The following is a 13,495-nucleotide window of genomic DNA, read 5'->3' as shown; positions in this document are numbered from 1 at the left end:
TCAGTGACCTGAATACAAGACGAGATTGCTAATCACCAAGTTGTTACATTTGTTATTTGGCTTCTAAAATTTTGTTCCGTGACAAAAGAAAATAACTTCAGCACTTGCCACTTTATTTTGCTCTTTTGCAACGCGGGTCGAATATCTGTTATCTGTTGTCTGTCTTTCGCACACATGACCAATTTCACGGAACAGAGTCCTTTTTGAGAAGCTGTATAATTGTTTAAATTGTCAGAAAACTGTTTCAATTTAATCGATTTCAAAGACGAACCGGTCACTGGACCTTGCCGACGACGAGACAGTTGAATCCATATGAGTCACATTCATTTTGTTAGTTCACTTTTGACTGAGTCTGGGCTCTTTCCTTCAGGATGTTTTACTACAATTTTTTATGCATGTCTCATCTCCTATATGACTCGCCCACTGTCATTACCCTCGATTTAACCGGTCTAATAATATCTGACGAAGAGTACAAATTGTCAAGCTGTCATTGTGCAAATTTTCTCCATCCTTTTGTCTTAAGTTCAATTATTCTTACTAACATGACACGTTTACTCAAATTCTAGTCCGCCGGCGCCATGAATTGGCATTGTTTCTACAGATATCTGACAAGTGACTGAAAATTTACGTGCTTCGCTACTCGGTTACTCGGATGTTAATTCTGTTCCGTTCCCAGAGACTCGAGGCCATATTAATACCTTTCAAAAGTGTGAAGCTTCTTAATGTTCAAATCTCTTGTATAAGTCCAATTGCAGAATATGGCTATCTTCTGGGTTGTAGCGCCGTGTAGAAGACCAACGTTTCAGAAGTCCTTGCTGCCTCTTAACATTAGGGCGATGCACTCACCGCCGGGAGAACTTCAAATCCTGTCAATTACAGAAGTTCATATTTTTAATTAAAACCACTCAATATTTATGAACAACATAATTTACTTCACATTAGAAATAAAGTGGCAGGTGTCTTGGCAAAATTGAATATCCTGCACTCATCTTACGCCTGCAGTATGACGATTATACTGCGCGCTACAGAAGGGTGTCGGAGAAGTGGTCGTCGTAGTAGGGCGAACTGTATTCGTTTCAGCAGTGTAGAATAGAGTTATAGTGTAACGAGCCTTGACAGTTGGTTTGTTTCGGACGCTGTGACCTCCTTCCGGATAACAGCACTCCAAGCGGTGTAGAGTTAAGGCATCTTTGTGACGCTCTTTGCTGAAGCCAATTTGATTGTTGTCCTTCGCTGCGCCTTGTTCTGTGCTAACCTGATTCACTGCACGGTTATAAGCCTAATAAGAGTGTTCAACGTGATATGAAATGACAGACGCTCGATCCAGTTTAATTTCTGTGAGCGGTGTGAAAATTACTTTTATCACCTCGTGTACTCTGCTGTTACTTGACTTCCTGTTTTGATTGGGTTGTTTGTTCCAAATCAGAATACGACATGTCTACTACTTTCTCAGCTGTTTCTCGAACTGAATTATGTTTATTATGTAAAGAGTTCCCAAAAGAAGTCAGAGGTCCTTGCTGCCTCCATCAACAGGACGATGATGCAGACTGAAGGACCTAAAACGTTGGTAAATATCTACCAGACTTCACGGCCCTCTTCGGATGCACCGCTTTGAAAACCACAAATTCTGCTGGTATTTTTAGTTTTATTATTTTGATGGAAGAATGTTACATGTACGATCATGTTCACTTCAAACTGTATCGCAGCAGTTATGGCTGTCCAGAGGCTGTGTTGTTATTCTTTGTAACACGTTACAACGCGCGAGAGCGCCCTCCACCGATTTCAACCACTGCCTTTTATATATTGTCGCATGAGGGAATAAAAATTGAGTCGAGCACAAATTTTCGAAGCTGAACTATAAAGTAGACATGACCATCATTCTTTGCGAGAGCACTACGTCACGGGAGATTCTGGGAGAGATCGTAACAGCTGTACGGCGCTAGAGACAGAAGTAATGGCAGCACATCTGAATAAGAAAGAAAGAAAGAACTAAGCTGCGCTCTAGGAAGAGATAAGAGAGAGAGGAAGGGAAATTATTTTGCAATTGTTAAAGAAATGGACGAAACCTAACCGAACTTTTGTCGGAATTCTTGCCATAGCATTATGAATCATCCTCCGACAGCCCAAGTTGTTTTCCATTGTCTCGTCCACGTGAGGTTCTTGCGTAACAAGGCCAGGCCGACCAGTACATCATCGTCTAATCGTCGTTGTAATGAATTCTGGAACAGAAGCATCTCGTACTTCAGTGTGCTTCTTAGATTTTCCCACGTTGTAGTACACTCGTGTAAAATTCAGTAATTCACACCATACTACACCACTTTATCTCGTACATGATTCTTTGTGTTTACGTATTTCTGCATGCAAACACAATTCACACTATTTTTCATATCTCTTAATTTTTTTAGTTTGTAATAGACTCATTCTTATATGGATGTAGGAAATGGTCCATACGTTTAAGCATAGAGCATGCATACTTGAGGGCTTTGAGGACGTTTATAAAATTATTAATTAACCGTCTACACACAGTGTTTTCCGATTTATATGCTATAATCTAAGATGTCTTGAAGTTTTATTTTGCTAGAAGACGTGTTTCGGACTTACTAGTCTATTTCAGGCAAACCATCCTAGCGTTAGGAACAATATTAAATGTGTTTAAAAACTATGAAACAAATAAAAACATAAGAGTGTTTGGATGTATGAGAGAAGAAATAACGGGAGAACGGGAGAACGGTAAAATGGAGAGTTACATAATGAGAAAGTTTCTTAGCCATATATTTCATGATAATCAGATCAAGGATTCTGAGATATGTGGATCATGTATCAGACTTACAAGTGATGAGGAATGCCTTCGAAAACCTCAAGGGAAGAGTTCATTTTTGAGATCTGTTTATAGATGGGTGACTAATATTAAAATGGATCTTGAAGAAACAAAAGGCAGTTGTGCATATTTCTTGTCATTCTTTTTCTATTTTGGGATATCATACTACGTTACACCAATTTCTTCGAAAAGTCAGCATGCAGACAGGTGCGAATTCATAAAGTTACGTCGGCTACATTTAGTTTTGTCGGAATATGCACTAGGAGAAATTATGTAGGCAATTTCTGACTAGATATTATTGCTCACTTTTGCACAATAACACAATTGTGATCGCCTCGCATCCAGACCAAACACAGAGAAACGGAGAACACCGGATAAACGTGTATTTTATATTCTATAACTTTTGAACTAAACCCATGTCCGTAAGACTTGCAGCACGATTTTGTGAAGTAATACTGTTGAACATCGAGTAAACAATTTCAGTTGTTAGGTTTGGGATAATGTTTAATTAATGTTGCGAACAATATGGGTATTTGTATATTTTAGTTTTGTTCATCATCAAGTCCCTTTCATTACCTTCGCAGAAAAGGAACGAGATGAGAATCCAGCGAACACCAATGCGCTAAATTACTACATAACAACACGTTTTCATTTAAACTATTTTATTTTGTAATTTAGTTTTGTCGTCTGTCGACACTGTTAATTCGAAGTTTTGATAGGAATTTAAAATTAGAACGTATATTTGGAATATGTGGCGACTGGCAAAAAATATTCGTGAGTTTAATTAATGAACATAAAAAAGTACAAAGTGCGATTTGACCCCAGCGTATCGTGGGCCCATTACAAGTCTCAAAATGACTGTGTCGTTATGTGAAATCCCTACTTTAGTTCCAGCAACCGCGAACAGTTCCAATTTGTACCTTCAAATTTATGTAGTAGTCACTGTTTCCAATAGAGTGGTAAACTTCTTGTCTCTCTCATCCTCCCTTTCTTTGTTTATTTATTTTTGTCCTTATCAGTTGATGTATCTTATTCTTTACTTCTTTTCTTTCCCCTACATTTTCTCTGTCTTTCTACCCTCTGTTCGTCTTAAATGATGTGATGTAAAGCAATTCACAGTTGTGGGATTTTTCGATCACAATCTCGAGCTGCAAGTCAGTTATATTACTTACGCTTTTTGTGAATTCTCTTAAACCAATCAGTAATTTTCTGTCCTGGTGCTTTTCAATTAACAAGTCTGCTTCCTTCTACGTGAATCTACTTTATAGAGCGCGGTTTATTTTCATCTGGACATTTCAATTCGTGGTCAATTAATTCTACAATTCACACGTTATTTATTATCATAAAAAAACTAATAAATAAATATAAATGTATTTATTTGCCAGTTGTTTTTAACATTCAACGAGATTATTTTAATTATTTCTAACATTCCTGTCTATTTTGTGTTTATTTTAATTTTCTTTTAGTATTAAATACAATTATTTGCCTAACGTCACACATTCAAAGATAAATCTGTAATTACTGTTACTTAATGAGTTTGCATGCAAGAGATTTGTAGGTTCCTGAAGTGCCGATCCGAAAGGAGAGTAGGAAACAAGAGCAGCTTTGTATAATGGCGCTCTAGTTTGAAGCACGAGGAACAATAAAGCAGGCCAAGGCTGTAGCACCAAAATATTATTGTGTTATGAACTTGTTAGATGATGAGATGCCTCTATCGCATGGTAGACTGGCGTTATAGATTTTTATCTAAAATAAACCCAGAAGGGAACTTTAATTTGTAAAAAGATGTTGCAATCCTTGTTCTTGTTGAGAGATGGCCTACAAGTTAATAAAGCTCAGAACTGTCATACCGTACATCGGTTCGTGAAATTCAGGTCAGGCTTTCTGACTTGCACGAAAAGAAAACAATCGGATAGCCTCTTACTTCACTGTGTAAAGGCGAAATCCAAGTATCAGCGCTACGGAACATCTCGGGTCCCGGTTTGACTCCCAGATTGCCAGTTGTATTCAATTTTTGCTCTGTCGTTCATATGCTATAGATTAATAATTATAAGTACAGTTTTTACAACTTTATAATTGAAAGAACCGTTCTCTCGATGTAGGATTTGATTTTTTCACAGTTATATAGGTACATAGCCAAAATTGAACACGGAGCTACAACCCAGGTTACAATTCAAAAGCATCTTATTCTTGCAGGATTTGAGGTTTTCACGGCGGTGAGTTTGAAGATAGCTCTTTTCTGGGTTGTTGCGCCATGTAGTCTGGTAGAAGTTTTTTTAAAAAATCTTAAAACTTTGCATACCGTGTAGTGTATTAGAGTATAAAGTGAACAAACATGTATTAATTTCCCTGATGCTACTGATGATGACCTCTTGAGGTCGAAACGCGTGTGGAAATAGTGTCCATTATAGTGTTAATAGTTGTTGGTTTGTTCACTCTATACTCTGGTAGAGGTTTACGAACGTTTCAGAGGTCATTGCTGCATCCATCATCAGGGCGATGAGGATAATATTAAAGTGGATGTCGATTAGATTTAACTGATTCGTGATAAAATTCAGCTACTGAACCTAACGGATGCGGCAGTGAAATTTCGGATTCTATATAAAGCGAATGGTTTGTTTGTTTAACGACATTATCCGTAACTCAGACTAGTGTCGAATCATAGGATGATTAATAATAATTAACTGGAAATAATGTGAAACAAGCGGTCGTGGCCTTGTTTATGGCACCATCTCAGGTTCATTGGAGTTGAGTTTGTTGTTTATATTTATGTAAAGTAAACTATGTGAAGTTTTCTTTCAGAGTTTAATATATGGGTCGTGACTTCGCGAAGTGGAATTCAATGTTTAGCCGAAACACGCAGTCCTTCGGTTCGGATATAGAGCGTGCGTTTGGGAATTTCAGGTTTTCCGGATGTCAGAGAATTTCTTGGATTGTATTCCGGTGGCTGCCATGATTCCTATTCTTAAACTAACATAGAGCAAGCGATCCGGAGGGAATTGTACATATAAGAAAAGAGAGGCACAACGCAATAAACTTGGAGAGAGAATCGAAGTGAGGAAAAGAGAAACTAAATTGTAGAAGAGTGCGAAAAGGACGGAGAGAAGAGCCTTTCGTCTTGGCGAGGCAAGACAACGGCAAGGAGTCTGGCAGGCGTCGGAACTTGGCGACGAGCAAAGCGTTCGAGTTAAACTTGACATGGTAGTGCATCGTTTTGGAAAACTTTGGCTGCCCTCCTCCCTAGTAGAGCTCTAGCATGAGCGAAGGCAGTTCGTGGTTGATCTTACACTGTGCGCTACAAGACGAAGGCTCCATGAGAACGCCACACAGTCTGCACTGCATTGTTATGTGTTTTTGTGGGGGAGGAGTGTTACATAATGGTTTCACTGCGATTTAAACAGCTCTGTCACTGTACGTAGCTGAAATAATTTAAAGTACATTAAAAAAATATATAGAAGAATGAGAGGAAACTGTTTCGTACATGGAAAACGTTCATTCTAAGCATTCCCTTGCAATATTTTCTTGTTTTTCTTCCGCTATCGTGGATTGGGAGCAGATCCGAATCCATGATTAATTAATACTAAAGCTGCTAATCCTTTCATAAATTTGGCAGGAGTCTTTGGACAGAATATCGATCCACCGCAGGGCTTCCTTACACATTATTCTGTGAAAATTTTATTCATAGATCTCTGTGGAGTGAAATTATTTGTTGAGAAATAATAGGGGGCATGGGTTTATGAATCGATTGGCAAGGAACGAGACAGACTTTCTTATATTTCGATATAAAAATAATATATTTACTTTGACTTTGCATACGAACCTACGACATGCAGATAGTGGGGACAAATACGTGTGAAATATAAACATTAATTTGTTTGCCCCTGTCAAGACCAACGTTCTGAAGAATGTGGTAATATTTGGAAAATTAATATTGTAAACTGTATGTCATATATTTATTATTTTACAAACAAAATACTTTGCTTTTAAGCTAATTTAGTATTATAAATACAGAAAGTGTTTGTAGTTACAAAAAGTTGCCAGCCTCGCAGTTTTTGAACGTTTTTTACAAAGCGCACTGCGTTTGGTATCTCGGACGCCATTTCAGTTGTTTCGTGGTGTGATTTGTGACTCGGAATCTAAGAAGAAGCACTGCTGGAAAACAGTGATGATTCATCTGTGTCTGTTCTGACGGTTCAGTGATCGTGTGTTTCTATTATTGTTTCTTGAAACGCAGAAGGTGTCTGTGTGTTAAGCAGCAGCAACAGTTTGTCGCTTTGGAAAGTGAAAATAGCTCCACCTACTCTACGAGGATAAAACGTGATTGGCTATCAGTAGTTCCAGCGAAGTAAGTAACTCTTAATTTCAGTTGTGGCTAAGGAAATGGAAACACCTAAATATATCTTATTAACGTTAAAAGTCTTTGAAGCATTATACTACGTAAAATAAAACTGCAACTTGATAGATTTCAGTTGCTTTTAGGCTTGATATTATGACATTTAATTAATAGGGCATTAATAGTTCTGTAAATCTATGCTAACTGGATAGGTTTTATGTTGGGCATCAACATTCTACAAACGATTTCATCGATGTGTCGAAGTGGAAATTGTGCACTAAATGTATTCTTGAATTCCTTCGTATTCTTGACTGACATTGTTTATGATGTACTGCAATTTGGTATTTGGCAGCTTAAAGCGGAGAGACATCATTAACCAAATTAATGGTGATGGACAACTTAAAAATATTTCCATTAAGTAAGAATATTCTGTGGAAGGTGGACTGCTGCCAGAAGTATTTATATACGAGGCGTTAGGTAAACTGATGATGCAAATACGGAATAAAAATTATCGAGTTACAAGAAGAGTTGTTAGGTCTGCATATGAAGAATTCTGTCTTCTCGGTTGATCCGCTTTGTAGTGTGGTAGATGTTAACCAACGTTTCAGAGGTCATACTGCCTCCGTCATCAGGGCGATGAGTCTGAAGATTTCAGTCTTCTGGGTTGTTGCGCTGTGTAGTCTGGTCGATGTTAACCAACGTTTCAGAGGTCATACTTCCTCCGTCATCAGGGCGATGAGTATGAAGATTTCTGTCTTCTGGGTTGATGCGCTGTGTAGTCTGGTCGATGTTTACCAACGTTTCGGAGGTTATACTGCCTCCGTCATCAGGGCGATGAGTATGAAGATTTCTGTCTTTTGGGTTGTTGCGCTGTGTAGTCTGGTCGATGTTAACCAACGTTTCAGAGGTCATACTGCCTCCGTAATCAGGGTGATGATTATAAAGATTTATGTCTTTTGGGTTGTTGCGCTGTGTAGTTTGGTAGATTCATCGTCCTGATGACGGAGGCAGTATGACCTCTGAAACGTTGGTTAACATCGACCAGACTACACAGCGCAACAAACCAGAAGACAGAAATCTTCATACTCATCGCCCTGATGACGGAGGCAGTATGACCTCTGAAACGTTCGTAAACATCGACCAGACTACACAGCGCAACAACCCAGAAGACAGAAATCTTCATACTGATCGCCCTGATGACGGAGGCAGTATGACCTCTGAAACGTTGGTAAACATCGACCAGACTACACAGCGCAACAACCCAGAAGACAGAAATCTTCATACTCATCGCCCTGATGACGGAGGCAGTATGACCTCTGAAACGTTGGTTAACATCGACCAGACTACACAGCGCATCAACCCAGAAGACAGAAATCTTCATACTCACCGCTATGAAAACCTAAAATCTTACAGGTCTGCATATGTTTTATTTCCAAGCGAGCTATACTTAAAATGTATTTTACAGATAAACTATTCTTTGAATGCTTACTGCAGTTTGCTTCACACTCGTTTGTCTGTAGTCAGCTACATAAACTCCAAAACATTAAAACACACAAAACTAAAACTTTATCCCTTGTTTATATGAGTGTGAAACCTCGTCTCTTACACTGGTAACAGCGCTGAGGAGAACATGAGACGTAAGAGAGAGAAAGTGACAAGAAGCTGGAAAAATCTGTTTAATGAGGAGCTACATAATTTTTGATCTTCACCGAATATTATTAGGGTCTTAAAATCGATTAGGATGTGATGCGCAGAACATGTAGCCCGCATGGAAGAGATCAGAAACGCTCAAACCATTTGGAAGAATGGATTTTAAATACGTAGAGATGTAGAATGTGCACTGGATGCATGTGGCTCAGGATATGGATGAGCGGTGGATTGTCTTAACGAGGTAATGAAACTGTAGGTTTCAAACGATTGTTTTTACTGGATGAACGATTGTTAAGCTATTTAATAAGGACAATGCGCCAAAAGTTGATTAGTTATGCAATTTAGAATGTTGATGTATCTGTAAGTGATGAATTAGATGTCGATGAGAATAGGCGGTTATCGGGTCGAAATTCGTACCGAAACGTAATGGGTACGAAATGCTGACCACTACCCTCCATGTTAGGCTGTTGTTATTAAAATAAATGATATTATTTCTTCGTTTAACTTTCCATAAAATCGTGGGATATAAATCAAACAAAATAAACAAATGAAACAAACAGGTTACCTCCTCGCTGAACCACTGAAACGTCCGTAATCCTCTACCACACAAGACGGTGCAACAACCGACAATACAGCCGTCTTCAAATTAAATAATTCAGTACCTTGCTCATTTTCATGCAAAACAGAAAGCGTTTATGGAGGGTCCATAACTGGATCTGATAAAAATGTTCTCGAATGGCCGGACGTTACTTGAAACCACAAGTGAGAGTCAGGAACGAAAGAGCCAGTTCAATTCACTTCAATTTTCATTCCGCCAATTGAGTGGAATTGCACTCCACAGACAATTTAAGTGCCACAGTTGGGAAAGTGCGTGGGCTTCTACTCCTCAGGGCAAGGAGTCTACACTAGAGGGGACAAGTAACACATTGTTTAACTCGATTCTTGCCGCAAGGAATTACAAATTCCAGTCAGTTGCAGTCCATCACACGTAACCCAAAACGGGAAATGCTTACACGTGACACAGAACAGCAGCCAGCCAAACCAACACATGCTGTTTGCACAGTGCAAAGTTACGAGCATGCAAAACAAAGTTAATCATTTTTAAAGCATAGCAGCTTAGCTCAGCATTAACGTATCTGTCATGTTGGCTGATGTCTGTTCTACCTTCTGATTTAGGTTTCGTAAAATGACAGTTTGTTTTTTCTGTTGTAATGGAATTTTGACAGACGCGCAGAATTTAATCTCTCTTTTGAAAGTGGGATGATGACGGAAACCGAATTAGTGAAATTCAAGATGAAAACACTAAAACTGCTATAAAGTCTAGACTCCACACTTTTGTACTAAGCCTATTCAACTCAAATAAAATTTTAGGGGTTCTCATGGTCGTGTGTATTTCAACACCGTTTTACATTTAGGTAGATACCAACGTTTCAGAAGAATATACTGCCTCCATCTTCAGGGCTGATTTCTTTTTCCTCGTTTACCATTGGTCCCTCCAGAATTTTTCCCTGTCCAAACAACTGACATGAATATCACAACCTATCCGCGCAACTTCTACTTCGCCCTGGTGATGGCGGCACTAAGCTACTCTGAAACGTCGTTAAATATCTACCAGACTAGACAGTGCTAAACCCCAGAAGACAGACATCTTTATAACAAATACTCCTTTGGAATGTGACGGAGTTAGGTGCTTGGTAGCAACAGAATTATAAAATCAGAAACAGATTTTGTTTGATAAACGCAGACTGCTTTTCACCTCAAAATCAGTTTGTTCTTCCGGCATTTCTCTTAAATATGCAAAACAATAGTTTTATGAGTTATTTACTGTTGTCAAAACTTGCCCTATCAAATTAAGGGATGAATATAGAATTAGGATGTCTGAGAAGAAGAAATCGCGAAATAATCGACCAGAGAGAGAAGGACAGCGACCTGGAGAAAGCTGTTTGATGACGAGCTTCTGAATTTATACTCATCACCAAATATCACGAGGCTGATAAAGTCGAGAAAAGTAAGATGGACGGGCCATGTAGCACGCATCTTGGAGATAAGGTGCTTATACAAAGTGTAATTTGGAAGACCTGCAAGGAATAGATTCTTTGAGAGACCGGAGGATAATATTAAAATGGAACTAAAAGAAACTGGGTGTAAATCCAAGGACTAAATTCATCTTTCTGAGTGCAGGGTCCAGTTGGTGGGATGATGGAAACACGACAGTGAATCATGGACTTCCATAAACGACGGGGGATTTCTTGGCCAAATGGGTCATTATCATGTTTTGAAGAAACAGGATAACATTAAGATGAACCTTAATGAGGCAGATTTTAAGAATCTGAGGTGGCTGAAATAGGGCAAAGGTTTATGTCCAATGGCGGGCTTTGGTATCAGAGAGACGCATTAACGAACCGAACTTGTGGCATTGTTCAAGTAGAGTTGCAGTTGTTAGCCGCAAAGAGCAGTGCGATCGATGTAGACACCCTGGGGCCTGGTGCAACCTTAATTGCCGCAGGTCATACTGAGAGACTAGCTACACGTTGCTTGACATAACCCGCTAACTTGGCCAGAAGTTGATAGTTTTTTATAAGAGTTTTGAGTTGTTATAATGGAACTCTTGGAGGCAAAACTAGGGACAACAGCCTGCTCAGAACGTGTATAACCCGGCTTGAGAACACCCCAGAAACTCCGAACTGATCTCGTCTGTATTGATTTCCTCTGGATAATGCTCTTAAAAGGAAAAGCGTCGCTTCGAAAGTAAAACTATTTTATTTTTTTAGTAAATATGTCGTAACACAATAACATCTGAATAATTAAATTGTCATACGGAGGGCTAACTATCAATGTCACTTTAGACGGCCCAATCCTTCTTCAGAGCGTAATTTTCGCTTTGGTGATCAAGAAATTTCCCACCATTTATGGAACCCAAAGGTCCATTACTACTTCAAAATATTAAAATCATTGCCAGAGTAGTGGAAGAAATCTGTCATGGCCCTGTTTATAAAAAACGACAATTATTGTGGTAATTATCGAGGAATATTTTGTTATCGACTGCATATAAAGTATTATCCCACACTATTCTTTCAAGATTATCACCGTACTCAGTCAACATTAGTGGAATCATGTGTGGATTTGGACATAATAAATCAACTGCTAATCACACATTCTATTAGTAATGATTTATAGTAGGATTTAGGTCATGTTCTAAGGAGAATAAATACGGTTATTAATTTTAGAGCGTAATTTAATTACCTCCTGCTTTTGGAAGATTTCTGTAGAAATTTTATGAATACGCTGCGATTCAAGTGTGTAATAATTTTGATCTTAATGCTTACTTAAACCTCATTACTAATATTCCTTTCATACATTCCTTTTCTTCTCTTCCTGAAGATTTCCTACTTTTATACATTTCGTAGTTCGTGTTATTCCGATTTATTTAGCTTGCAGTCTGTGACCATTTTAGTTTAGTCTGCTTTTCTTTGTCTAACAATATTAGCATTCATCAGGCCATGGCTTATCCTGCGTTAACTCCTTAACTCTCTTCGGTTGAATGTTTTATGTTCCTTCGAATATTGCTTACATTATAATCTTTCAAGCTTTTCAGAGCAAACATTTTTGTGACGTCTTTTGCTTATTGAGATTAACCCCTCAATATCACACTTCTCGTTTCTCGCTTATTTACTGTGGGACAAAGTACTCGTACTAAATAAATTCATTTCGTAATGGGCCTGTAGAATTCTTAGCTCCAAACACTGTGATAATCAAACATGATTATACTTAAAAATTCTGTGTAGGGCATGCGCTTGTTTCTTTATATCCAACTGAACCAGATTAATTTGTTTCTGCTGATATTCTTAAATTACAGGGCGTTATTGTAAGATGTTGATAAATGTTTTTTGTAATGCCATTCATGCTGTTTTATTTTGAATAAGGCTGTACTGTGTGAGAATATTACGTATAGGAATGAGGAAAGTGACTGTTATTGATAAAGGAAATAAGATTTGTGTTTAAATCTTCGGATATGGAAATTATATTTACATTATATTTAATATAATGATGAAACTTATTAACCCGTAAATGAAAGGTAATGAAAAAATAAATTGGAATCAGAGCGAGTGACATCATAGGCGAGATTCGTACAGTTCAATTTGGATATCAAAGGAAATATCGCGAGACACGAATCGTGAGCGTATATTTTAATGACCTGAAGAAATTTAAATTATTCTAAATGCAAAATTGTTTATTTATTAATTTATTTGTGGTTTATTTAAATACTCTGCATTGTCTCAGACTGTATAGCGTCGTATTATAAGATGATTAATGAATCGGAAATGGTCTGAAATGAAAGGCTCGAGACTTTATTTACGTCATAATAACGGCATTTATCTGCGGTAACTAAAGAAAACCACGAAAATCTGCAGTCATGTTAGCTGAGTTTTGAAGCAGGAACTTCACAAATAGGAAGCAGCAGTGCCATCTACTCGGCTTCTACGGTGGATTTAACTATCGTAGAAATGGAATATAAAACTTGCAGAAACGTTTATCCAATCGGAATTCTCCGAGCGTGGGCAAGGGGGACCAGACTGGATAATGACCCGAGACCCGTGTCATTTTGAAAAGTTCTCAGGGTGTGCTAATATCAGTAAACCACAGAAAGTTTGGATATTATGTTAATCAGTCTTGTTATTTGGTCCAGTTTTTAA

The 13,495-nt window shown here is 38.2% G+C and overlaps 1 protein-coding gene across 8 annotated transcripts in view; it reads left to right on the top strand.

Annotated features, from left to right (window-relative positions):
- FMRFaR (FMRFamide Receptor) overlaps positions 1 to 13,495 on the top strand; it is a 199,689-nt gene that overhangs the window by 149,119 nt on the left and 37,075 nt on the right. For 2 of the 8 annotated variants that reach the window (XM_022077597.2, XM_022077530.2), the window contains exon 1: positions 5,991 to 7,163. The exons of the other annotated variants lie outside the window; for them this stretch is intronic. The gene's annotated coding sequence lies outside the window, so the exon portion shown is untranslated. Of the gene's footprint in view, positions 1 to 5,990; positions 7,164 to 13,495 lie in introns of those variants that run through there. 8 annotated transcript variants of the gene reach the window in all.

The sequence above is a fragment of the Zootermopsis nevadensis genome, unplaced genomic scaffold (assembly GCF_977971745.1).
Source record: "Zootermopsis nevadensis isolate Lab colony 2312 unplaced genomic scaffold, Znev_1.0 Znev_ptg000061l, whole genome shotgun sequence".
Lineage (NCBI taxonomy): Eukaryota > Metazoa > Arthropoda > Insecta > Blattodea > Termopsidae > Zootermopsis > Zootermopsis nevadensis.
The sequence above is the reverse complement of the archived record's forward strand: the minus strand, read 5'-3'. Positions and strand labels throughout refer to the sequence as shown.